A 27857-nucleotide genomic window follows, 5' to 3' on the forward strand; every position below is an offset into this window, starting at 1 on the left:
TTCATTCTGTTTACTTCAAACCATTTCTTCAGTTTGTCCAGATCATTTTGAATTTTAATCCTATCCTCCAGAGCACTCCCAGCTTGGTATCATCCTCAGACTTTATAGGTGTACTCTCTATGCCATTATCTAAATCATTGATGAAGATGTTTAACAGAAACGGATCCAGAACTGATCCCTGTGGGACCCCCACTTGATATGCCCTTCCAGCTTGACTGTGAACCACTGGTTACTACTCTCTGGGAACGTTTTTCCAACCAGTCATGGAAGCTATAGTAGCTCCATCTGGGCTGTATTTCCCTAGTTTATTTATCCTTGCCTCTGACTTTCTGGATGGGACTGTTGTACTGTGCTGTGCATGGGGCTGGCCTTGAAAGGACCGGCTGGCACAGAATGTAGCTGTATTAGCCAGAGGGGACATTACACCAGTGGCTTCCTCTTCCATTCCAAGTGCAATTTGAGATGTTGATATTACTCTATAAAGCTTGTGTGTGGAATGGATCATGGCCCCCTAGGAGACCTGCCTCTCTTCCCCCAGTGCACCATTGTGAAGACTGACAGCCAACTTGGGAGTGAGCCAAGATTGGGGGCATGCAGGCAGATAGGAATGTCAGGCAGATATGTAGAGGTTAGGGGGAGGATAATAACACTTCTAGAGCCTCCAAGAGTCTTGAAGCACTTTGCAAGGTAGTTAAATATTATCCCTGTCTTGCAAGTGGGGAGACTGAGGCACAGGGGGTAAAGAACTTGCCCACAGTTGTACATCAAGACAGAGCCAGGGCTAGGACTCGCTCTGCTGTCCTTCAGTCCCCTTCTCCAACCACTAGGCCAGTGATACTCAGACTGAGGCTCGCGAGCGGCAAGTGGCTCTTTAATGTGTCTCCTGCGGCTCTTTGCAGCATGATATTAAAACATGGTGTGATTTAATTATTAACCAAACAGGATACTTTTACTATGTTATTAACCAACGGTAGTTGTTAAAATATTAATATGTGCTCAGTCATTTTGCTGTGAGAATAATATATATAACAAAAATATTTCCCGTCATACTATTTAAATACGAATATACAGTATTCTAGTAAATGAAACAATAAATTCACACCACCGTGACTCTTATGGGTAATATTGATTGCTAATTTGGCTCCTGACCCACTAAGGCCTGAGTAAAAACAACAAGGAGTCCGGTGGCACCTTAAAGACTAACAGATTTATTTGGGCATAAGCTTTCGTGGGTAAAAAAACCCACTTCTTCAGATGCACGGAGTGAGAATTACAAGATGCAGGCATTGGTATACTGACACATGAAGAGAAGGGAGTACCTCACAATTGGAGAACCAGTGTTCACAGGGCAATACAATCAGGGTGGATGTAGTTCACTCCCAACAATTGATGAGGAGGTGTCAACTCCAGGAGAGGACAAGCTGCTGTGTCACTGCACTAGACCCTGTTGCTTCTTCCTACCCAAAAGCGTGTCCACTGAGGGATGTAAATGCCACACAGAGAATCTGGGACAGGACTGTGGGCAGCCCAAGGTCCATTGCTGGTTACAGAGCTCCCAACTGAATGGAGGACAAGTTGTGAGGAATGCACTGGGGTCGCGTATGGGGAGGGGGGGGGGAAGAGGAGCTTAGGGTGCCCATTACACAGACCTGAAGCCCAACGCTGATATGTATGTCTGTGCCCGGGAAACACTGATCTAGATGTACAGTACATGCTGTACCAGGAACCCTTCCCCCCCACCTCTGCCTGTTCTGGTTCAGGGAGCAGTCTGTTCCACACCTTAATCTGGGGGGATGGTCATTGGCTGTTTGGAGGAATGTCCATTTCCAGTAGTAACTCATAGTGACCAAGTGGTTTGTGTTAGTTCTGGTCCCCTTTAGGACAATGTATCCTGACTTCTTCTGCAGATGCCTCACCCCATGACTGGAGAAAACCTTTGAGAATACATTGCAGGGATAAACCCCAACTTGTGACCTGTGGCTAGACTAGATGGGCTTTAATAGCTTTTTATCCTTCTCTAACGTTTCAGAATCCGTGCAGAGAGCAAGCCACTCAGCTAGTAAGTAACTCCAGGAGGACTCCATGCAAACCAGAAATAGCAAAGCATTAAGGCTATTACCTCTAATGACTGCAATTAGCTCGCGTCTTACCTAGAAAATGCCTTTTCCTCTGGAACCTTTTAACCTGAAGAATATTCTCTTGTCACTGAGGGAGGGAGTCTATTCTTCCTTAGCCATCCAGTTAGCACTGGTGGAAGTTATGTGGAAATGAGGCATTGAAGAGGGTAGGGGAGAGACTCCAGTGGGGGCTGGTGAGTAGACTGTGTAACACAATGTTCTGTGTTTTGTTGTTGTAATAAGTAACCTTGGAAAGAACTGAGACTACAGGATTTTCTGAGTATTTTGGCTGTTAGCTCTGTAGTCAGGAGATCTCTCCTGGGGCTTTGCATGCTGGTACCTCTTCCCTTTTGACACAATATTGCCAACCTCAATCATTTAAAAATCATGAATCGGGTACAAAAATCATGGAATTTTTTAAAAAGTTGGGTTCTGAGCCCTCATGGTGCCCTCAGTTTACGTTTTCCCAGCTTTTCTCTGCAGCCATGAGGCTAGACGACTTTTACAAAAAGAGAGAGCTGAGATTCCCCCCTTAACACTTGCCTCCAGGAGCTGGGGCTTTAAGAAAAACACCAAATATCGTGAAATTTGTGATTAAGCCCTAACATTGGCAGCACTGAGTTTTGTCCAGTGCTAATTATGCTTTCATGGAGCCAGGTTGAAGTGCCTCAGGCTGCGGGTAGCCTCATGGAATTCTCCCACAGACCATATTGCTACCTTCACCTTTAATATAGCCTGGGAAGAGTGCACATCCCAGCATGCAGTGCTCTGTCTTCATCCAAACAGTCCAGATGGCACATTGCATGCTGGGGCCCATACGGTATGTCTACATTGCAATGAAATTCACACCCACAGTTGGCCCTTTGACAGCTGACTTGGGCTCATGGGGCTCTGGGGCTGTAAAATGGCAGTGTGGACATTGAGGCTTGGGGCTGGAGGCTGGTCTCTGGAACCCTGCGAGGGGGAAGGATCCCAGAACCCAGCCTGAGCCCAAACATCTACACTGCAGTTTTATAGCCCCACAGCCTGAGCCCCGTGAGCTAGGGTTACCATATTTTGTGCCTCCAAATGGAGGACACTCCACGGGGCCCCGGCCCCGCCCCCCGCCCCAACTCCGCCCCTTCCCCAAAAGTCTCCGCCCCCTCCCCTGCTTCCCGCGAACATTTGATTCGCGGGAAGCCTGAAGCAGGTAAGGGGTGTGTGGGGGGAGGAGGCGCGGCCCAGGCTGGGTCGGCTCGGGCCCTGGGGTGCCGGCCCCGGCCGACCACCCCCGGCCCGCCCAGCACTGCCGGCCCCCAGGCCCCTGGCCGAGCACCCCCGGTCCGCCCAGCACCAACGGCCTCCGGCGTTCCAGCGCACCGCCCGGCACTGCCGGTCCCCAGCGGCACGGCGCACCCCCCGGCGGCCCAGCACCAACGGCCCCCGGCGCACCGCCCGGCACTGCCGGTCCCCGGCGGCCCGGCGCACCCCCCGGCCGCCCAGCACCGCCGGCCCCGGGCCAGCCCCCGGCCCAGCGGTGCCGGATTTTCCCGGACATGTTCGGCTTTTGGGGATTTCCCCCCCCGGATGGGGATTTGAGTCCCAAAAAGCCGGACATGTCCGGGAAAATCCGGACGTATGGTAACCCTACCGTGAGCCTTTAGCGTCTGTGGCACCTCCACGTTACGGCTAAAGACAACTGGGATCTGCTCTGTTGGATGTAACTATGTCCAGCCCTGGGGCTTCTGTTTATTTTCCAATCCCTGTTTAGTTACCAGCCTCCGTTTGAGAGCCCCTTCCCCCCACTGAATTAATTGCAAGCAAGCAGTGATTGCGGCTCCAAAAGCCAGTTTGCATATCAAAGGATCAGTGAGCTCTGGAATCTGATGCCTCCCCTCCCACAACATGGCTTGCTGGAGTTTGGGGTAAATCTGCCCCCAGCCTTTTCTGGTTAGCAGTCCTGGGAGAGCACAACCCCCTGAACTGCATCTGTGGCCTTTAATAAATGTATTGTCAAAGCCTATCCACTGTAGAGCTGCCTTCCAAAGCATGGGAACAAAACAGATGAGAGCAAATCTAAACACAAGCCCTTGGTGCGACCGACCCCTTTAAGCAGGAAGAGTCGCTCCCTGGGATCCTGCTGCAGCCCTTTCCCCTAACTCATCTGGAAGCTGTGTCATTTGAATGCTAGCCCTTCAAGGCCTTGCATATTCCTGCCTGTGAAGTGCCTTGGGCAACTTGGCATTAGACAAATAATCAATAAACTGGCTGGACAGAGGTCAGAATCTGCCCTACTTTTCCCTCTGGGCCTGTGTAACCTTGTTCTAGTTTCAGCCCAAGAGTTTGGATGTTTTGTTTTAAAATGTGTGCTAACCATGCAAGCCGGCATCTCTGTCCCTATGGTTACAAGCCAGCAAACACAGCCCTGGACCCCTGTGCTGTCCTGACAGCAATGAGGACACCCCTCACCTCCCCCAGCGCCAAGTTGTCCCAAACGATCCTGCTTGGCCCCATGCTCACAAGTAGACCCTATAACAAACTGGTCTGCAGCCAAGCCCATTTTGTGAAGGATGGTTTGTTATTTCCTTGTTTGCTCAGTACTGCATGGTGCATACAAATCCAGGCAGCGTCTGTCCTAAAAAGCTTTGCTAAGGAAGCAAACTCCAGTGTTGAGCTTCTAAAGGGAACTGGAAACTCTGATCAGGAGTGGGGAACTAAATGATGGGGAAATCCTTGGCCAGTTTCTGATCTAAAATTCGGTCAGGCTGTTCCCAGGAAGCTGTTAGAGCAGATGGCAGCTGGAATTTCTGGGGATGCCTAGGAGGAGGCAGGAGGCTGGTGCTCACAAAGTGTGCCATGCAGGAGGTCTCCTTGCCCTCGGCCCAGTCCTGTGATCTGCTGGCTGGCATAGCCAGGGCAAGGAGAGACAAGCACAAATAGGATCCGATTCTTGATGCATATTTTCTGCTCTGCATTTTACATAGGATCTGCTGACCACAGGAAGGAAACTGAAGGCCTGTGGAAAGCTGGAATTGAAAGGACAGGATTTCTACCCCTGAACTAGCTCTGCAGAGTCCCAGATGGACTCGGAGGCTGGGGGGCAGGGGCGGGATGGTGGCAGTTCTTAATGGTGCAACTGCACTTTCTCTGAAACTGAGCAGGTCTGGTCAGTACAGAGCTGAATCTCCTGCCTTCTGCTGTACCTGAAAGGCTTGTGGATGGGCTGGGCGGCAGGAGGAATGCATTTCAGTGCCGGGGCTGAATGGGCCCACCCGTCCCCACCTCAGTGGGTGGGGACCGTACATTCAGAGCTCTGATCTGAGACAATGGAGATACTGCAGCTCAGGGAATTGGACTGGTTGATGGTGTGGCTTCAAGAAAAGCTTCCCCTTTCAGGCTTGTGTACACTTGCAGAAAGGGGACCTGAAACTTCCCAGCAGTGCAGCGCTGAGCATGAGTAGAAGTGCAAATGCGGTATAGAGGGCTTTACTGGGGACAAGGTGCTAAAGTTACCCCATGGAAGCATCCTTTCCCCCCTCCCCCAAAAGAACAGGAGTTACTGAGTCAATTAAGCTTAGGATTGCCAGGTATTCATTCCGGTTGACAAGGGACCCTGGCGGCGCCGGTCGGGGCTGTTAAAAGTCTGGTCAGCACCACGGTGGGGGCCTGAGGCTAAGGCAGGCTCCCTGCCTGCCCTGGCTCCGCACTGCTCCCAGAATTGGCCATCAGGTCCCTTAGGTGCATGGGCTGCCAGGGAGGCTCCACACGCTGCCCCAGCTCCGCAGCTCCCATTGGTCATGGTTCGCGACCAATGGGAGCTGCAGGGGTGGTGCCTGCGGGCAGGAGGGCAGTGCACGGAGCCTCCCTGGCTGCCCATATAGCTAGGTGCTGCAGGGACCTGGGAGCCGCTTCCTGGGAGCTGCGGTAAGCACTGCCGGGACCCCGCACCCCACCCAACACCCTGCCTCAGCCCTGAGCCCTCTCCTGCACCCTGAGTCCCTCATCCCCGGCCCCACCCCAGAGCCCATACCCCCAGCCAGAGTCCTCACCCCCTGGGACCCCAACCCCCTGCCCCAGCCTGGAGCCCCCCTCTCAACTTGTTCTTGTCCCAGAGTTAGTCTGGGCATCAGCTACCTGTTTCAATGCAAATTAGCAGCAGGGAACCCATGACCCACAGTGTAAAGTGCAGAATTTTGTTCTCCATCCTGTAACATACCATGTTAATTCCTCTCTGCTCCATAATTCCTCTTTACATGCACCCCATCATACCGCCTCCCACAAACCTAGCAGGCGGTGCTTGAAGAGTTATTCCTGCTCTTCCCCAGATCCGCAGAGATACCCCTGCCTTCCTCCTCCCCCATTTCCCCCCACCAGCCTCTTACTCAGGTATGAATGAATTTAGAGGAGCCCCACTTGTGAGGTCTGTTCTGGGAAGTGCTAGTGTCACTACCTTAGGGGAAGGGGATGCTCTTCCTTGGGCATTGTGCATGGCCATGATCCCAAAGGCTTGTTGCATCAGCACCAGAGGACAGAGCTGCAGCCAGTGTTTATTTCTGAAAGCTCCAGGTACCAGAGCAGCTGCTCTATGATCATTCAGTACAATGATCTCAATCAAGTCTCTTCTTCCTACTCCCCTCCCCTCTAGTCCCCCCCTAGAGAAGTGACCTGTGTGGACCTCTCTGCTCCTGCATTGAACCCTTGGATAGCGAGATTCCTGTTCTCTGACTGTTCAACCTCAGTGCTACTGATCTGATCTCTCCCTGAAACAACCACCCTACCGAGGCTAGCCCCACATGCTCTCGTATTGGATGTGCTCTGTTGGTTGCGTTTCAGCCTCTTCTTTTCCCCCTGATTCTCTGTGATGTGTTCGCCAGTTGTGAGCCCCTCCTCTTCCCTGAAAGGAGTCTGCAGATGTGAGGATCTCCAGGGATCCTTTCTTGGAGGAGGAGGAACTGGGAACCTACAGACTCTTTATCAGCCACGGTTCTGGCTCCTGCTGAACAAAGCAGCCCTGCCATGATTGCAAGGGATCCGTGAATAGCTGCGTTCACCTGCCGTCCCAGTTGCAGGTTTGCTGGCTGTGCCAGCAGAGGGTGGAGTGTGACTCACAAGCACTGTGGCGGCACATGGTTGCCCGTCTGAGATGTGATTTCTGAAGACCATGTGTCCCAACATGCAAATCGGCCAGGCTGCTTGGATCAAGAGAGAGCACTGCATGCTGCACTCTGTAGTCTCTGATGACCAACTATGTGTTGAGAAGGAAGGCAGCTCCAATTTGCTCATCTCCTGCTGCAGCTCTAGGTTGGGTGAAGTTTGAAAACTCCAGTGCCAACAGAGGAGAGGATCATGTGCTGGTCCACCCTGAATTTACTAATTAAATAGAGATCTTTAGCAGTCACTGTCCCTGAATCACCCCAGCAGCCTCTCAAAGTCAGTGAGCAAAATCAGAACTCTGGGCTCACCACTGGACTCCCTTGCAGAGGGGAAACTCAGATGGCAACAGGCCGATGTTTATTGCACTGTGAAATAGTCACCAAGGTATTGTATTCACAGGCTGGGGCTAGAACCTGATGGAAACTCCCATGGAAATGTTACTATATCTGGCTTTGGCAATCCTCCTGCTACCATCTCAGGCTATTTCACCAAAGGTGCAGGTATTTTCAGATCCCAAAGGGCTCTGCTGCCTCTGCCCACAATATCTAGGCATCCCTTTATCTGAGACTGTCTCCTTCCATGCAAAACTGGTGGGCTATGGAGATACAAAGGTGAGCTGAAATTAGTGTAACTAATATCCCTTCCCCCCACACACACACACACGTGTGTAACTTATGCTTGTTGAGGAGCTTTTGGACTCCCTAAGACTATGGCCTCGGTGACACACAGACTTGCATTGGTTTAGTTAAACTGGTGCAATCCCCTGTGTGGACATTCTTATTTCAGATTAAGACTGGTTTATTTAGAGTTTGCTTAGTCCCAAAAAAGCCATTCTAAAACCAAAATGAGTGTGTCCACACAGGGGATTGCACTGCTTTAACTATATTGGTGTAAATTCACACCTTTAGGTGAAACAAGTGACTGGCTCGTGTAGACGAGCTCTAAGACCCACTTACTGACATGGAATTAACACACTGTCTGTGAGTCAAAGGGAAGTAAGCTGGTGAGACTCACATGCCAAGGGGCCAGGACTGAGTTACTTTCCTTTCTATACCCCTAACAGCTTTGTGTGTGTATGTATAAGACAATGAAGTCTGTGGGAACAAAGGCTGGGGGGAGGATTTGCTTCCCCATGCTGAGCCCTTCTGCATCAGGGCTGGTTGGTCCTGCACAGGAAGTGTCACCTCACCATCCAGAATGTAGCCTGGTTTCTGTAATCTGCTGGAAACCTCCCTGCTGGGTCCAATGTACTGGGGCACATGACTTAGCTCCTAGGCTAGAAGGCGGAGGGAGAATGTCCTGTAATGCCCCTCTCTGCTAGCCATTGAACTTCCTTGTTCTCACAGCAACACACAGCAGGAAGAGGGGGAAGTACTATTGGTCAGGAAGTCCCTCCAGCTCCAGCCAAGAGTCCCTCCTCTCTTCCTGAGGCAACTGCCTCACTGTCTGCTTCCCTCTCAGCCAAATTCCCTTGCCCATTGTTACTGTTGAGTCATCAGATGGGAGGTACAGGCATGGTGGCTCCTTCAATCCAGGCAGCTCTGCTCTCTGTCCATCCAGGATTGTTCTGCAATGTTCACTCCTTTTACACACACACACCTTCTCCATACCTCGCGGTGTATGCAGTCCTACCCACCTACATTCCAGCTCTCTAGGTTTCTGTAGTGTGCCCATCTCCATGGCATCTGTGAGAGCAGCCAACACAGGTCCCAGTACTGCACGTACCACCTTCCCAACACACACCAAGCTAGTCTTCTAGATCGCTAGTGAAGTCAGATGAAACCAAACTTAACGTGGATCCCTGCAACCCCCGCTAGACCACAATCCTCAATTCAGTATCTCGTCATTTATAGCTCCCCTTTGTTTAGGGTCCGGTTTGCAGTGTACGCAACAGAGTTCCTACTCAAGCCTGTTTGAATTAATATTGAGAGTGAAATCTGTTGAAATGCTGCCGCAAATGCTCTATTAAACTCCAGCTATATTACAGGTGCAACTTTCCCTTTGTCCACTAACACTTTAATACTATTCAAAATAAAATGTGATCCCGTTTGTCTGGCAAGATTTATCATCGATAAATCCATGCTGCCTATTGCTCATGGTGCGCTTTAGTATCAAGGCATGTTTCATTATCCTCTGTGGGAAGGGAGGGGATTTACAAAGTCCAATTAGACTCTTGACTCCTGTTTTGAAAGTCAGTAGGAGTTGGGTGCTTATTTATATTTCTGAAACTCCAGCCCTCCCTTCCCCCAGTGGTTAATTATTTCTTTTTTTCCTTTGAATCTTTGTTCCATTATTTTAGTGGAAATAAAATTTTGACTTATGGGCAGTAACTGCAAAAAACAGTCTCGTGTCCTTTTTGGAAGATCAGTATTCCAGGAGGTATCAGATGTAATTGTCAGGGGTAGAGTGAGTGTGTCCAAAGGGAGTGTCTTGTGAAATAGCAATGTGGGTCTCTCCGAGCACAGTGATAACAAATTAATCCTATGATCATGTCAGGATAAAGCAGGAGTGTCCTTGAAGCAGCTTTGCAACTCAGAAGATATAAGAATAGAATCCTAGAAAGGAAGGGACCTTGAGAGGTCATTTAGTCCACACAGACACCCCCTTATCCCCATCACATGCTGAGGCAGGATCAACTATACCTAAATCCTAGACCGTTCCTGATAGGTGTTTGCTAACCTGTTCTTTAAAACTTCCAAAGATGGGGATTCTGCAACCTCCCTTACAGGGCGGGCTCCAGGCACCAGCCAACCAAGCTCGTGCTTGGGGCGGCACCTGGTAAGGGGCGGCCAATCTTGGGGTCGCGGGGGGGAGGGCGGCGCGGTGCTCGGCGGTGGTTCAGCAGCTCGGCGGGGGTGTTCAGCGGCATGGCACTCCATGGGGAGGGGTTCGGCAGCGCTCCGTGCGGGGGGTGTTCAGCAGCCTGGCGCTCCGCTCGGGTTTTGGCGGCGCTCCGTGCGGGGGGCTTCAGCAGTGCGGCGCTCCACGGGGGAGGGGGGTGTTCGGTGGGGGTTCAGCAGCTCGGCGGGGGTGTTCAGCAGCACGGCGCTCCATGGGGAGGAGTTTGGCAGCGCTCCGCGCGGGGGCTGTTCAGCAGAGTGGCTCTCCTCAGGGGTTTTGGCAGTGCTCCGCGCGGGGGGCTTCAGCAGTGCTGCGCTCCGCAGGGGCGGGGTGTTCGGCGGCAGTTCAGCAGCTCGGTGGGGGGTGTTCGGCAGCGCGACAGGGGGCAGGGGCTGTTTGGCGGCGCGGTGCTCAGTGGGGGGGGGGTTCGGCAGCGCAGCACTCGGTGGGGGGGGTTCGGCAGGGCGGGGTGGCACTTGGGGGGGGGGATGGGTTACAGCGGGGCGGCACTTTTTTTTGCTGCTTGGGGCAGCAAAAAAGTTAGAGCCAGCCCTGCTCCCTTAGTAATCTAGTCCAGTGCCTAACTAACCTTTTAGTTAGAAGGTTTCTCCTAATATCTAACCTACATCTCCCTTGCTGCAGATTAAGCCCATTACTTCTTGTTCTACCTTCAGTGGGCATGGAGGACAATTGATTCCTGTCCTCTTTAGAATAGCCCTTAACTTATTTGAAGGTTGTTCTTAGGTCCCCCCTCAGATGTCTCGTCTCAAGACTAAACATGCCGAGTTTCTTTAGCTTTTCCTTATAGATCAAGTTTTCTAAACCTTTTATCATTTTTGCTGCTCTCCCCTGGACTCTCTCCAATTTGTCCACATCTTTCTTGAAGTGTGGTGCCCAGAACTGGGCACAATATTCCAGCTGAAGCCTCACCAGTGCTGAGTAGAGCAGAACAGTTATCTCCCATGTCTTACAAGTGACCTTCCCGTTAATCCATCCCAGAATATTAGCTTTTTTTGCAACTGCATCACACTGACTCATATATTCAATTTGTGATCCACTATAACCCCCAGATCTCTTTAGCAGCACTACCTCCTAACCAATTTTTCTCCATTTTGTATTTTTTGCATTTGATTTTTTTCCTTCCTAATTACTTTGCACTTGTCTTTATTGAATTTCATCTTGTTGATTTCAGATCAGTTCTCAAATTTGTTCAGGTCATTTTGAATTCTAATCCTGTCCTCCAAAGTACTTGCAACCTCTCCTAGCTTGGAGTGCCATACAAATTTTATAAGCATACTCCCCACTCCATTACCTTACTCATTAATGAAAATATCGTATAGTACAGTCGCAGAATAGACCTGCAGGACCCCACTAGATACATCCCTCCAGTTTGACAGCAAACCACTGATAACTACTCTTTGAGTATGGCCTTTCAACCAGTTGTGGACCAACCTTATAGTACTTTCATCTAGACAAGATTTCCCTAGTTTGCTTATGGGAATGTGTCAAAAAACCTTACTAACATCAAGTTCATTCACATGTACTGCTTCTCCTCTCTGTCCACTAGGTCAGTAATGCTGAGAAATAGATTAGGTTGGTTTGGCACAATTTGTTTTTGACAAATCCATGTTGGCCAATACTTATTACCCTATTATCCTTTAGATGCTTACAAATTGATTGTTTAATAATTTATTCCAGCATCTTTCCAGGTATTAAAGTTAGGCTGACTGGTTTATAATTCCCCAGATCCTCTGTGTTCCCATAATCGATAATGGTTCAGAGATTGCTTCAGCTAGTTCCCCTTAAGTACCTTAGGGTAACCTTCATTAGGCCCTGCTGACAAATACATTTAACTTATCCAAATATTCTTTAACCTGTTCTTCCCCTATTCTGGCTTGTGTTGCTTCCCCCGCTTGTTAATGTTAATTGTGACCAGATGCTTAAACACAATTAACTTTTTTAGCGAAGAGTTAACTGAAGCAAAATGTGCATTGAACACTTCAGCCTTCTTCATGTCATCTGTTGTTAGCTCCCCTTCCCCACTAAGTAGCGGACCTACACTTTCCTTCGTCTTTCTCTTGCTCCTATTGTATGTATAGAACCTCTTCTTACTGCCATATATGTACTTTGCTCAGTGTAACGCGTTATGTGTTCTCTGACATTTAAATTAGGCTGTGTCTAGAGGCTGTGACGGGTTGGATTACAGAAACCCCCTTGGGAGCTGCTACCTAGTGTACCAAGACTACCTCTGCTCCTGTTTTCCCTGCCAGCTCAGGACTCCAGCACTCTGTCTTGCTGAGCCAGACACTCCCGTCTGCTCCATCAAAGACCCAGGGTCTGAATTACTTGCCCCAAAGCTGCAGGTTTACCTGAAAACAGCTCACAGAAGTGTGCTTGTCTTTAGCACTCAGATGCCCAACTCCCAATGGAGTCTAAACCCAAATAAATCCGTTTTACCCTGTATAAAGCTTATGCAGGGTAAACTCATAAATTGTTCACCCTCTATTACACTGATAGAGAGATATGCACAGTTGTTTGCTCCCCCAGGTATTAATACATACTCTGTTAATTAATAATTAAAAAGTGATTTTATTAAATACAGAAAGTAGGATTTAAGTGGTTCCAAGTAGTAACAGACAGAACAAAGTAAGTCACCAAGCAAAATAAAATAAAACGCGCAAATCTATGTCTAATTGAACTAAATACAGATAATCTCACCCTCAGAGATGCTTCAGTAAGTTTTTTCTCAGACTGGACACCTTCCAGGCCTGGGCACAATTCTTTCCCCGGTACAGCTCTTGTTCCAGCTTAGGTGGTAGCTAGGGGATTCTTCATGATGGCTCCTCTCTCTCTTTGTTTTCTTCCACCCCTTTATATATATTTTTGCATAAGGCGGGAACCCTTTGTCCCTCTGGGTTCTCCCCCCACCCCCACCCCCAACTGGAAAAGCACCAGGTTAAAGATGGATTCCAGTTTAGGTGACATGATCACATGTCACTGCAAGACTTCATTAGCCACTTGCTAGCACACACATATCCAGGAAGACTCACAGGTAAAACAGAGCCCTCTGCAGGCAATGGTCCTGGTTAATGGGAGTCATCAAGATTCCAAACCACCATTAATGGCCCACACTTTGCATAGTTACAATAGGCCCTCAGAGTTATATTTCATATTTCTAGTTTCAGATACAAGAGTAATACATTTATACAAATAGGATGATCACATTCAGTAGATTGTTTAGCAATGCATAAGCCAGACGGGGGTTGGTAAAGATGGGTTAACAAAAATGTAGGATATGTGCAGTTCTATGGAGCCCATTTTAAAGATCTATGGGAAATAGGGTGAGCAGATGTCCCATTTTATAGGGACAGTCCTAATTTTTGGGTCTTTTTCTTATATAGGCTCCTATTACGAACTCCCCCCCCCGCCAACACCCCTGTCCTGATTTTTCACACTTGCTGTCTGGTCACCCTAATAGGAAAGGCTGCTCCATAGATATAAAAGGACTGTTATTGATGGAGAAGTAATACGATTATAGGCAGCTCAGTATCTTTTCTGTGTTCTATAAAATGCTGTGCATGTTTCATATGCAGTGTTGCAGTTGGGGAAAGGGATAGGGGAATTAACTGGGTTGGTTTTATACCCATCTATAAAACCAGGGACGATGATCTAATAACAAAGAAAAGGAATGTTGGCCTGGATGAATGTAAATGTGCTGGAAACACCCAGACTTGGGCCAGGTCTAAACTATAACAGTTAAAAGAACAGGAGTACTTGTGGCACCTTAGAGACTAACAAATTTATTAGAGCATAAGCTTTCGTGGACTACAGCCCACTTCTTCGGAAGCTTATGCTCTAATAAATTTGTTAGTCTCTAAGGTGCCACAAGTACTCCTGTTCTTTTTGCGGATACAGACTAACACGGCTGCTACTCTGAAACCTATAACAGTTAAGTTGATCCAGCTCAAAAATCCACACTGCTCATAGTTCCCGCACCTTAACTTTTGGTGTAGCTAGCGCTAGGTTGACAGAAGGATTCTTCTCTCTACCACCACTCGGGGAGGGGATTAACCCCCTCCTGTCCGCATCAATAGTCCCCAAACAGCCTCTAATTACCTCCCACACAGCCCTAGTGTTTCAGAGCAACCTGACCTTGTACCTCCCTAGCTGTTATTCATGGATTATTTACAGAGTGCAGATTGCTCCTGATGACTTCTCCCTGCCTACCTGTTCTATAAAAGCTCCATTTTTTTTTCTTTTTTTTTCCTGGGGAGCTGTACCAGCTTAAATCCAGAAGTAATCTCTTATTAACCCTTTATAGTGGGACAAGTAAGGATTTGATTTAGTTTTGGGCTAGATTCACTGCAGTTCACCACCCACTCCAACACATGTGCACTTGCCCTGTACCTGATGTTCACCTCCCCTAGAGGCACGTACACACGTGTACAGCTTGCATACACCTGCATTGTTATCCCCCACCTTTGTATGATCACAAAACTGCTGCCCCCATGGGCTTGGAACAAGGCCCTGCGAGTTCCCATGGCAAGAAGCAATTCTGAGTACATGAGATGTACCCCGGGCAGAGGGCCACCACAAAATCTATGCTTCACTTGGTTGTACGGTGCTGAGCCTCTACATGGGGTGAATCTTATCCACTCTGAATAAACTGCTGGTTGGGTTTGAAGTGAGTTTGGGAGGTTTTGCTTGGTATGTCCCCCTCCCTTACAAATGGCATTTCAGAGCTATCTGCTGTCAGCATTTGTTCTGCAAAATTCCTCCCACCCCGAGTAATCCCAGCAGGAGAGAAGCCCAGGCCTGAGACCCCTCCACTAAGAATTGCTGTTGGCATTTGTGGCAAGAGAAGCAGTTAGCCCCTTCTTACTTAACATCTCTGCACCTCACGTGCCTTTGAATCACAGCCGCTTGCTTTGCTGACGCAAACAGGTTTTACTCCTGGGGAGCCAATACAGCTATGGGAGAGCAGGCCCGACTCTTTTGCCTGGTAAAACAGCAGCAAGATGTGTCAGCAAGGTGGAGGAGATGTTGCTGAGAAATAACAAAGGTAGCACTTCCATGAGGTGTATCAGTTGCTTTCCTGATTCTAAGCGTACTTTGCACCTTACTTATTTGAATTAACTGTTAAACATCAGATATAGTCCCAGAGAAGAATGAAATATGAAGCGTAGGGCATGGACATATAGCTCCCATTGACTTTAGTGGCTTTTGGTTTGGGCTCATAATGTGTCTGAGTTCTTCTCACCATGAGTTCTTCCCTCTACATGAGGGGAGAAATATGCCCATGCGGCCTACGTTACGGAAGAAGTATCCCTATCATTCATGTATCCTCAGCCAGCTGCCAGTTCTTTGCCCTGATCGCACTGTGAAGGTACTTCCCACATCCTCCCTTTCCACAAAGCCAATCAAATCGTTTATGAAGTTGGTGCGTTGTCATTCTGGGTGGATCTGCTTGGGTCTCATAAGTGAATAATGCAGCCAGTGGAACTCTTAGAGCTGAATGGGGAGCCCCTCTGTGACCTCCTGTCTGTCTCCTCTTAACTAGGTGTGTGGGGGAGAGAGAAAGAGGGGGCAGGCAGCAGCAGGAGAGAAGAGGAGGTGGTGTCGGGGTGCAGACTGATAGTGATTCTTAATTGGCCATCTGAAGCAAATTCCTATTAGGCAAAGTCACTTCCTGCAGCACTGTAGCTGTCTTGCTACAAGTGGGTGACACCTGCCATTCTAGTAGAAGCTGACCTATTAGGAAGGCTATAGGAATATCTGGGGGGTATATACTGTAGCTCAGCGTGTTACAATAAAGGTTCATTTTCCCCAAGCTATCACATGTGTAGGGCAGGACTTGGTTGCTTTTGAGTGAGAGCTGCTTCTTGGCCACATTAGTGCTGCAAGGAATATTTACAGTCCCCAAAACAGTCAAGCCAGCTTCCCACATACGTGTGTGTGGTGCATACGTGTGCGCCAGCTCATTCAAACTACCACTTAAATTCACTTAGGCTATGGCTACACAGCAGCACCGATGCAGCTGTGCCACTGTAGTGCTTCTAGTGCAGATGCTCTCCCTCCAACACAGCGGTGTCCACACTGGCGCTTAGGTCAGTGTAACCTACGTCACTCAGGGGGATGGCTTATTTGCACCCCTGAGTGACATAAGTTATATCGACCTAAGATGTAGTATAGCCGTAGCATCAGTGGGGAGTACTGCTTACCTCAGGGCTTGAAAACGCCACTTGCCAACTTCCCCTAACTAGTGGAAGTCTGGGTGGCGAGTACCTAAGCTATCAATTTCTGAAGACGCTAAGCTTTTGTCTTTTCAAAAAATTAACCTTTCAATCCTCAAGTTTACAAAGAAAACGTTCCAAAGGTGCCACGTTGCCTGCAGACAGGTCATTCCAGAGTCTCCCTGCTGTCAGAGCTAAACCAAGAGCAGGAAGTGCACTCTGGTCAGTTTCACGGCAGCCATTCAGAATCTTGCAGGCCGCTGTGAAACTGATCAGAACCAAGTTCCTTGTAATCCTGCAGCTTGACAAGCTCAGAGCAGCAGCAGAGGCAGGTGCTATTCATAACAGAGGAGGATCCAAAAGTGTGGAGGCTGGGAGAGGGTAGGGCCTGGTCTACACCTGCAAATTAGATCGACCTAGTTACATTGCTCAGGGTTGTGAACATTTGCACAGCCTGTGCAATGTAGTTCAGGCGATCTAACCCCCTCACTGTAGATGCAGCTAGATCCAGAGAAGAATTCTTCCATCAGCCTCGCTACCGTCTCTCAGCGAGGTGGGTTAGCTACAGCAATGGAAAAACCCCTTCCTTCGATGCTGTAGCATAGACGCTTTCTGCAGCAAGAGCTGCCACACTGTAGCTGTGCTGCCGTAGCCACTGTAGTGTAGACGCACCCTTCGACTCTCCGAGAATCCCCACTCACGGCATCTGGGAGCCTGGGCAGGAGGAAGGTCAGCAGAGCCGCAGGCACAAGCCTCACCCCCACCACTTGCAGAGCTGTCAGGACACCGTAGGGCAGGTTCCTAGTGATTTGTCACGCCCTGGTTTACCACAGTCTGAAATAATAACCCTTTGTCTGCCTTTAGCAAAAGGATGGCTCGGGGGCTAGGGCCCTAGCGTAGGTCTTGGAGACCAGGGATCAACTCCCTGCTCCGCCGCAGACTTCCTGTGTGACCTTGGGGATGTCACTTCACTGTGTCTCTGTGCCTCAGCTCCCCATCTGTATAATGGGGATAATAGCATTGCTCTATCTCACGGGGATGGTATGAGGATAAATACATTAAAAGATTGGCAAGCACTTTGAGATCTGCTGATGAAACCTGCTATTATCCTTATTTAGCACCTTCCATCTGAGAATCACAGGGTGTTCTACTAACATGTTAACCTCCTAACACCCTGGGGAGGAGGGCTATTTGACAGAGGGGAAACTGAGGAACAGAGAGGGGGCAGTGACTTGCCCAAGCTCACACAATGAGTCAGTGGCAGGATTGGAAATAGAACCACTGACTCTCCTGAGTTCATTTGCCACAAACCCATGCTGTTTACCCACTGAACTCTAAACCCATGTGATCTAAGCCCTAGAGATACCTCTGTCACTTCCACTGTGAGCCTGAGCTGTTGCAGGAACAGAGACTTTTGTAGCTTGTGAATAAATAGCCATGAGTTTCTATGATGAATGGGGAATTTCTGCAAAGCGATACCCAGAATTGTGTGGGGCTTTTGGGTTACTTGACTGTCACATTCGGTAGCTCTGCAAACATCCATGACTTAGCATTTTAGGATTTCTGAGGGTGGGAGGAGGTGAGTGGATGAGCACGTGAATGAGGGGGTGGGGGAATGACTCGGCTGCAGGGGGTGGGTGGGGCAGAGGGGAAGGACATGTATGAAAACAGTCAGGACGTCTTTCATCCAGAAGAGCTGCAAAGTGAAACCCCGGGGAAGCTTACTGGGAGCAAGGACTAAATGGAGGGCCGCTCTGCGAGGGCTTGAACTCCTCCAGGGGCAGTGAGGTTCTTCCCGCTCCCCAAGGTAAGAGAGAACATTGGGCTCAATGTGGAGAGCTGGGGATCAATTTCTAGAGGCAGCCTCTCGGCTTGGAGCTTGCTCCTGTTCTCCCAAGATGTGTGCTCTGCTCTGCTTGTTGTTCGCACAGCATGGAGGGAGGTGAAGGTTATTTGGGGGCAGAAAATCCAGCCAGGTCCTTTGTATATACTGTGTTCTCCCTTCACTGTGTCCTCCCCGGTGCCATCCTCTAACCCTTGTCGTGAGCAGACTGGAGTCGTTTGGTACAAGAATGTATATCTTTAGTGTGGGCTCCCCAGCCAGGGCCCTGTGCTGCAAGCTCAGCCCTGAGCAAGCTTCCAACCCACGTACAAGGCCTTCTAATGGAGTTGCTCGCCCCACTGTTGTGGTGCCTGCAGGCAGAGGTCTGAGGCCCAGAAATTGATTTGACCTCCCCCTTAGGAGAACATCCTTTTTCTTGCAAGGGTTCTGAGCCAGCAGCCAAACAACATGGGGGGGGGGGGGTGACTCCAGGAAGCACAGAGGGTGAACGGCGCCAGGGGATCCATTACAGGATAATAACTGAGTGGAACATTTCTGGCTGTTGTCAAGCAGGAAGGCATTAACTTTCGCTAAGAGGGACAGCTAAGTGCAGGGTCCTAAAGATGGGCCCAGCATGATCGTACGATGGGACTCGGATATCCAAGGGAGAGTGAGCAGATGGGCTTCTGGGAAGAGCCAGGCGTAGGCATTGATGAGTTCACCTGGATGGCCTTTGAGGCTGTGATCTAGGCATCCAGTTCAAAAGCATTGTGTGCTCTGAAACACGAGGGACCACTTCCAAGCATCCAGCATGGCGCCAAGCTCAGGACCCTGAGGGTATGTCTACACTGCAATAAAACACCTGCAGCTGACCCACATCGGCTGGCTTGGGCTTGCCGAGCTCAGGCTGCGGGGCTGTATATTTGCAGTGTAGACATTCAGGCTTGGGCGGGAGCCTGGGCTCTGAGACCCTCCCCCATTGAGAAGACTGCATGGGCTCGCTGGCGTGGGCCAGCCACTGCTGTTTAATTGAGTGTAGATGTACCCCTAGAAGCCAAAGTCAGTCCCCAAACTGAGCTGTGGGGAGGTGTCTCGTGGGGGCTGCAGAGTTCAATGTTGAGTCTGTTCTTATTTAGCTTTTCATGTAACACTTTTCATCTCCTAAGCACTGTATGCACCAATCTGAATGCTAGCCGCCTCCTGAGAGGCAGGAATAAGTGTTATTCTCTCGCTCTTAGAGGTAGGGAAACTGATCAACAAAGAGGTTAAGGGTCTGGCTTTCAGAAGTGCTGAACACCCACAGCTCCAGATGAGCTCAATGGGAGCTGCAGGTGATGAGCACCTCTGAAAAATCAGGTGACTTGCCCAAGGTGCCACAGTGCTTCAGTAGCAGAAGAATTCAGCAGTTCCTGGCTCCCAGTGCTGTGCCTTGATCTGGAGGCCACTGTGCTTTTCTTTCAAGCTAGAGATCTGGGAGGCAGTAAATGTCTATTAAAGGGGCAGCTGATGCTAAATTAGGAGGCGCTTGGAACACTGCGGATGACGGACACAATTGTGTAATGGGGTGGAGAGCTGCGTGCCCCAATGCACAGAGCTGCAGCTTGGCTAGTAATGCCTGGAGGTGATGCCCCATCTCTTTGTGGTTCTGGTGCAGGCACCCGTAGGATACTGCGCTTAGTGTTATCCCAGGCTGGAGAGGCGCTAGCTTCTCTCTGTACAGCCCTAGTGAGATCAGGCGTGGAATCATTTCTGGGCCCCTAGAGCTAGAAAACTGCCAGGTATAGAACATGAGAGGGAGTTAGAAGATGGGTGATAAAGGTTCTGCTCCTCGGGAGGAAAGAACTGAGGGCAAACAGCTTGGCTCAATGCCAGCTGTGCCCAAGGGGCAGCAGGTTTGTTTAGAGGCCCAGGAAGGTAGAACTAAGGGTAATGGAATAAAACCTAGCAGAAGGAAGTGTAGGCTGGATGTCTGTAGTATTCCTAATGCTGACATCTCTGCAGCTGTGTAGCAATCTGAGCAGGGAAAGGGTGGAAACCCTTCAGTTTTAACAAACAAACTGAATGGGGGAATAGACTGTAGGTAGCCCTCCTGCCCTGGGCCTAGGGGTATTTGCTAGACGGACCGAACAGGTGTTTTATCTGGATCTGTGATTCTACCCCTCACATCCACATACCGTACTTCTCATGATGCAGATACCAGGGCTGGATCTGGCTTACTGTAGTTTGTCCCACTTGACTTCAGTGAAGCCGTGCTCCAGTGGATTTACTCACACCAGGCCTGCGCCTGGCTCAAGGCGTTCACCAGCTGGGCTGGAATGCTCTGCCCCCTGCCATCCAGGGGTGGCAGCCAGCTACTCGCTGCTGTGCCCACTGGTCTTTGGAGGGCTGGTGGAGCACAGCTTTGTTTCTGTGCTCTGGGATTCCTCGGGATGCCAGTGTGATGACGTAAGAAAGGGCAGGGTGCTGGGATGAAATTCCATCCCGCCTCTTGTTCACAGGTCTGTGGCAAGATTAAAGTGACAGGAATAGAGGGTAAACAAGCCACCAGGCTGGAGGTGGTTTTGCCCTCCCCCCTGGATCCTTGTACTTCTCCATTTCAGACTGTGGCAGACTATATATAACCCAGGAGCTGGTTGGAGGGGGATGGTCTCGCCTTGTGGGCTCTGGCCCTGCTGATATCTGGGCTTGTCTCTCTCGCAAGCTGGCCTGTTTGGGGCGTACAGCTCCCTACTCCCTTGGCTTAATGTGGCCAGGGAACAGCAGCAGTGATCTCATTGCAATCGAAGGCATGTTCCCTCCAACGTTTCAGCGATGTCCATCCAAACCCCATGTTATGCGGCCTGGACCAGTGCAGCATTTCCTGCCCCGTTACTGCTGGGAACCCTGGTGTGCAAGTGCTCAGGCACTCCCCTGTGTCATCAGTTCCTTTTGCTCCTTGAGCCATCCAGAGAGATCACCGTCCCTCACGGGCGAGGTGAAGGAGCTGAGTGATGCCGCGGAATGAATCAGACAGGAGCAGAAAGGAGAGAGCTTGGGGCATGGCCTAGCACATGGGTTCTCAGCCTGGGGGCTGCAAGCCTCCCCCGCTTCCCTTTCCTTATTACCACATGGGAAGGAGATCTCTGCTAGATCTTACTTAGCCTGGGTGCCATCTTGGTATGGAATAGCAGCTCATGGTATGGAAAATAACCCCTTGGAATAGCACTTAGAACAGGAGGCTGACACAAGATATCTGAGATGCCTTTGCTGTGCCTGAGACTCTTCATCTGTAAAGGGGGGGGGAGGAGAGAGGTACTGCCACATGGTGAGGGGGGTGATGCTTCACTAAGGGTCGGAGGGCCCCGCGAGGCACTCGGAGAGAGGACGTGCTAGAGAGAAACAGCATTTGTTCTGTTGGCACACGCAGGCTCAGGTGTGGGCCATGCTAGGAAAGGCAGGTAGCCAGCTAGAAACTCCTGGGGGGTGCGGGCCCGGCTCGGTAGTAGTTTTAACAGCTTTTTGGAGTCCGGCAGTGGCTTTCTAACAGGATTCATTGTCCGAAAGCTCCTGAAGCCAAGGAGCTCTGGCACTGAATCATCCCGCTCAGACAGCAGGGAGTGTTCGGTGTGTGAGAAATTTGATTGGTTCCTACAAGCTGAGGGCAAGACGCAGAGGAAAAGCTGAGCAGCAGAAACTCTGTTTGGAGAAGACTGGACTGACGTGAGTGAGTGCAGGGGACACTGCCCTGCCAGCTCTTCCCCATTCCTTCACCCTCCCCCACCAGCAGTAAAAGACCAAGCACCTTCAGAAAAGATTCTCGGCTTATCTCTTGCTTGCAGGGTATATTTTTCTGCTCTGTTATTGGAAACCCAGATAAAGATGTCAGGAAGCAGCTTTTCTGTTGCATAGTAATGAAGTTCTCATTGACGCTCAGTATCTGCAGGTATCCTCTTCTAGAGAGAATGCAGACAGCTTTTCTGATTGTTGCAGCTGTTGGGTGAAATGATCAGACACAGATCAAAGCGCCATGGGACCCTTTGACCCTTGCTCTCAAAGCTTCAGGGCAGGGAGATTTATTTAGACTTTGGAGTTACTTCCTTTCAGAATACCCAGTAACAATTGCATAGAAAGCAAAGCACCTGTTTGATGTGGGATATCATCTCTGGGGATCTGATGTATTACGCAGATAATGTTTGAGAGCTGAAACAGAGTACTCAGTGGGGGCTTGTCCATACTAGGGGCAAATGGTTGTTTTGTTTAAAATTGTGGTAGCTAACGCTCCTAGTGCAGGGAGACAAGGTGGCTAAGGTAATATCTTTTATTGACCCAGTTTCTGCTAGTGAATGAGACAAGCTTTCAAGCACCAGAGAGCTCTTCTTCAGGCTTTGTGGCACTCTAAAGCTTGTCTCTTTCACGAATTGATGTTGGGCCAATAAAAGATATTACTCCACACACCTCGTCTCTCATGTTCTGGGACCAACATGGCTACAACATTGCAAACAATCCTAGTGTAGCCAGGACAAGGCGTAGTTCATCGTGTAACAACTAACGTGTTAAGCTATTATGTTTTAAAGAAACACCTTTTTTCTAGGGCTGTCGATTAATCGCAGTTAACTCGCAATTAACTCACAAAAATTAATCGCAATTTAAAATATTAATTGTGGTTTAAAAAATCATGATTAATTGCACTGTTTAATAAATTTCAATTGGTATTCCATTGTTTAATATTTTGGATGTGTTTCTACCTTTTCAAATATATTGATTTCTATTACAACACAGAATACAAAGTGTATAGTGCTCACTTTATATTATTTTCATTACAAATATTTGCACTGCAAAAATGATAAAAGAAATAGTATTTTTCAATTCACCTCATACAAGTTACACTTTCACGATTGAGATTGCACTACAGTAACTTACAAATGCAGGGTTTTTTGTTACATAATTGCACTCAAAACCAAACAATGTAAATCTTTAGAGCCTACAAGTCCACTCAGTCCTACTTCTTGTTCAGCCAATCCCTAAGACAAACAAGTTTATTCACATTTACAGGAGATAATGCTGCCTGCTTGTTATCTACAATGTCACCTGAAAGTGAGAACAGGCGTTCGCATGGCACTTTGTAGCAGCATTGCAAGGTATTTACGTGCCAGATATGCTAAACATTTGTATGCCCCTTCATGCTTCAGCCACCATTCCAGAGGACATGCTTCCATGCTGATGATGCTCGTTTAAAAAAATAATGCCTTAATTAAATTTGTGACTGAACTCCTTGGGGGAGAATTGTATGTCTCCTGTTCTGTTTTACCCACATTCTGCCATATATTTCATGTTATAGCAGTCTCAAATGAAGACCCAGCACATGTTGTTTGTTTTAAGAACATTTTCACAGCGGATTTGACAAAACTCAAAGAAGGTACCAATGTGAGATTTCTAAAAATAGCTACAGCACTCGATCCAAAGTTTAAGAATCTGAAGTGCCATCCAAAATCTGAGAGGGACGGGATGTGGAGCATGATTTCAGAAGTCTTAAAAAGAGCAATTCTCAGATGCGGAAACTACAGAACCTGAACCACCAAAAAAGAAAATCAACCTTCTGCTGGTGGCATCTGACTCAGATGATGAAAATAAACATGCGTTGGTCAGCTCTGCTTTGGATCATTATCGAGCAGAACCCGTCATCAGCATGGACGTATGTCCTGTGGAATGGTGGTTGAAGCATGAAGGGCATATGAATCTTTAGTGCATCTGGCACTTAAATATCTTGCAACGCCGACTACAACAGTGCCATGCGAACGCCTGTTCTCATTTTCAGGTGACATTGTAAACAAGAAGCGGGCAGCATTATCGCCTGCAAATTGTAACCAAACTTGTTTGTCTGATTGGCTGAAGTAAAACTAAGTGGACTTGTAGGCTCTAAAGTTTTAAATTGTTATTTTTGAAGGCAGTTATTTTTTGTACATAATTCTACATTTGTAAGTTCAACTTTCATGATAAAGAGGTTGCACTACAGTACTTGTATTAGGTGAATTAAAAAGTACTGGTGTTTTTTGTTTTGTTTTTTTACAGTGCAAGTATTTGTAATCAAAAATATAAAGTGAGCATTGTACACTTTGTATTCTGTGTTATAATTAAAATCAATATATTTGAAAATCAATTGCGCAATTAATTTTTGTAATCGCTTGATAACCCTACTTTTTTCCTAGGTTGGACAAGCCAGAGAGATCAGGGAGGCTCCAGTGCTTAAAGAGACCTAGATGTGATAGTGGACGGGAAATTAGACTGATATTTGCAATGTGATCTGAATGAAAAAAAACCTAAGACATTTTGAGCCCTGAGTGTAAAGCTGCCATGTCCCATATCAGGGAGGTGACAGTCCATCTCTGTATGGCTCTAGGATATTGTATTTATTCTAGGCACCTCCTTACCATAAAGATATTGACGTACTGGAAGGAGTTCAGAGAAGGGCAGTGAAAATGATCAGGGGGCTGGAGGGACTTGCTTACCAGAAAAGTTAGAAAAGCTAAATGTGTGCAGCTTGGCTTGGGGACAGCAAAGGGGGATGGAATAAATCTACAGCTGTTGGAAGGGTGTAAAATGCAAAGGAGGGGAAAGCATTATTTAAGCATGGGACATGGGGCTAGAACTAGCAGTAATGGGATGAAATTAAGAAAAGAAAATGTAGGTTGTTGGGAGACATTTCCTGTTCTAAGAGGCTGTAGAACCATTGCCCTGGAGAAGGGATGACAGCGTCATGGAGTGGGATTTTGTTTAAACTAGCCACTACAGAAAATCCCATAGGGACCAATCCTGCATTGGCAGGAAGACCTGGGTGATCTAGCCAATCCTTGCCTGAGTAGGACTTGTTTTGTTCCCAGCATCCCAGGTGTGTATAGTGCTGTTTAGTTAATGACCTCACAAAAGATAGGGCCCCAATTCAGGAAAGCACTTGAGCACATGCTCGAGTCCATCTTGAATCAGGTGAGCATTTAACTTTAAGCATGTGCTTAAGTCCCAATCACTTGAATGGGCCATGCTTAAGGTTAAGCATGTACTTAAGAGCATTCCTGGATGGGGATGCTTTCCTTGATTTGGGACCTTGGGGTGGGAGGTGCTGCCCAGATGACAAGGCTTTCCACAGGGAGCAGGTGGCCTAGGGGGCCGCGGGGCTGTACGGTGCCTCTCCCTGTGCTCTCCAGGCTGTGTCCTGCCCTAGCATCATGGCCGGGGCTTTCCATGGGGAGCAAGGGTACTGGGATGTGCCAGGGCAGGACACAGCCCAGAGAACACTGGGAGAGGTACCGTGCTGCCCCAGCTCTCCCTAACAGGGCTGCAGCCTCGTGAACCCACCTATGGATGGGTCTCAGCATGTCCCAGCACTTCCTTCCCTGGCTGCAGTCCTGCAAAACTGCCTTTTGCTCATTGGCAACTGTTGGATAATGGCAACATTTTGCCGCTCACCGAGAGAGCTAATAGGTGGAATCTCCTGTAATAAGCTGTAATCGCGTATGCTTTATTTCTCAGCAGTAATTAATCTCTCGGCATGCTACAAGCCAGCGATGGCTTCCTTGGGTGCAGCTTCCGTTAACGTATGTCTTGGTGAACGTCATTTCAGTAGTGATACCACAGGAGGCATTGTACTAGGCAGTGATGTCTTAGGCTAGAAAGGCCGGTCTCTCACTTTCTCACACAGTTATTTCCTATAATATGCGTGGCGCATCTCCTGATCCAGCTTCACGTTTGGCCGTGGATGAAATCTCAGAGGAGGGTGTGGCATCTGAAACTCCCGTGTGCATGCACAAGGAGTAGATTTGTCTCCATTCCCAGGAGATTCGCTGCCTGTCACTAGGCCTGGCTGCTGTCTTTTGGGGGGCTGTTGGCTCTTGTTTTGACCAGTTGTACTGATCCTTCTGCCAGTTCCTGAGTGACATTTGGCATCTCTTGCCTCCCTGCTCTAGAGGCCAAGCTGCATTGCTCCATTCAGCGCTTTAGGGAGGAATGGATAGGATATGCAGCCCTTGGTGTTTTATGGTGCCATAAAATGCCCAGGTTGCCAGGAGATCCCTTTTCCCCACCACGGGTAACGTAAGACCCAGTAGAGCTGTGTCAGGAAGCCTGGCAGAGGTGGGTAGGATTACGAGGAGGGAGTGACTTTCTCACCAGACTGTCAAACTGTTCTGCTTTCTCTAATGTGGTGAGCAAGCCCAGCGCTGGGCACTAGGGAAGAGAGGCAAAGTGGGGTCTGAGCTCCGCCCTGAGGCAGAGTGTTTGCATGCAGGCCATCACTGCACTTGTGGAAAGTGTAGTGGGTGCAGGGAAGACTTGTAGGGAGCTCTGAGGGAAAGGAACCCTTTGAGTGACACATGGCGCTGGCTACAAGGTAGAGGTCACCCTGTGCTCATTACCTGCTCTCCCTGAGGGCTGGGCACCCATGGGCCCATAGAGCAGGTACTTCATATTCCATGCTTAAGGAACAAGCCTGGCAGAGCAAGAGGAGGGAACTCTGAGCTTCCTTTGTACATGATCCCCAGCTCAGGCTTGAGGTATATACTGCTGGGAGCAGAGCCATCCATGGGCAGCAGCCTCTTGGTGCCCAGCCTGCCTTGTAGTGGGTTGGTGATCTCCGAGGGCGAGACCCCTCCCTGCAGGCCAATGGAAAGGGCCTGTGTTTGGAGGCAGGAGTTCTGTCCGCCTGTCTGGTATCCTGGCTCTGACGGACCAGTGCTGGGTGCATCAGAGAAAGGCGCCAAAGTTTCATGATGCACTGCACTGTTATGCCCCCTTTGGGGTTGAGGAGCAAGTGGCCTCCTAACCTCACCTGTCGAGGCCTTGGAGCCTGGTCCCTGGTGTTCTCTCCACGTTAGTGTCACTCGTTGGCAGGGGGGCAAAGCTTCTCCTTCCAATGAGCATAGTTCGAAGTTTGGGTCAAGTCCAACTGCATCTTTGACAGGTTTCAGAGTAGCAGCCGTGTTAGTCTGTATCCGCAAAAAGAAGAACAGGAGGACTTGTGGCACCTTAGAGACTAACAAATTTATTAGAGCATAAGCTTTCGTGGACTATAGCCCACTTCTTCGGATGCATATAGAATGGAACATATATTGAGGAGATAGAATGGAACATATATTGAGGAGATATATATACACACATACAGAGAGCATAAACAGGTGGGAGTTGTCTTACCACCTCTGAGAGGCCAATTAAGTAAGAGAAAAAAACTTTTGAAGTGATAATCAAGCTAGCCCAGCACAGACAGACAGTTAGATAACAAGTGTGAGAATACTTACAAGGGGAGATAGATTTCAATGTTTGTAATGGCCCAACCATTCCCAGTCCTTATTCAAACCGGAGTTGATTGTGTCTAGTTTGCATATCAATTCTAGCTCAGCAGTTTCTCGTTGGAGTCTGTTTTTGAAGTTTTTCTGTTGTAATATAGCCACCCGCAGGTCTGTCACTGAATGACCAGACAGGTTAAAGTGTTCTCCCACTGGTTTTTGAGTATTTTGATTCCTGATGTCAGATTTGTGTCCATTAATTCTTTTGCGTAGAGACTGTCCGGTTTGGCCAATGTACATGGCAGAGGGGCATTGCTGGCACATGATGGCATATATCACATTGGTAGATGTGCAGGTGAACGAGCCCCTGATGGTATGGCTGATGTGATTAGGTCCTATGATGATGTCACTGGAATAGATATGTGGACAGAGTTGACATCGGGGTTTGTTACAAGGATAG

The 27857-nt window shown here is 48.8% G+C and overlaps 1 protein-coding gene across 6 annotated transcripts in view; it reads left to right on the plus strand.

The window, feature by feature from the left end:
* Window positions 1–27857, plus strand: part of TMEM63B (transmembrane protein 63B) — a 95104-nt gene that overhangs the window by 4035 nt on the left and 63212 nt on the right. For 2 of the 6 annotated variants that reach the window (XR_010599822.1, XM_065589243.1), the window contains exon 1: window positions 17996–18131. The exons of 2 other annotated variants lie outside the window; for them this stretch is intronic. The gene's annotated coding sequence lies outside the window, so the exon portion shown is untranslated. Of the gene's footprint in view, window positions 1–17952; window positions 18132–27857 lie in introns of those variants that run through there. 2 more of the 6 variants (XM_065589242.1, XM_005296311.5) reach the window with 2 other exon arrangements.

The sequence above is a fragment of the Chrysemys picta genome, chromosome 3, assembly GCF_011386835.1.
Source record: "Chrysemys picta bellii isolate R12L10 chromosome 3, ASM1138683v2, whole genome shotgun sequence".
In the NCBI taxonomy this organism is placed as follows: domain Eukaryota; kingdom Metazoa; phylum Chordata; order Testudines; family Emydidae; genus Chrysemys; species Chrysemys picta.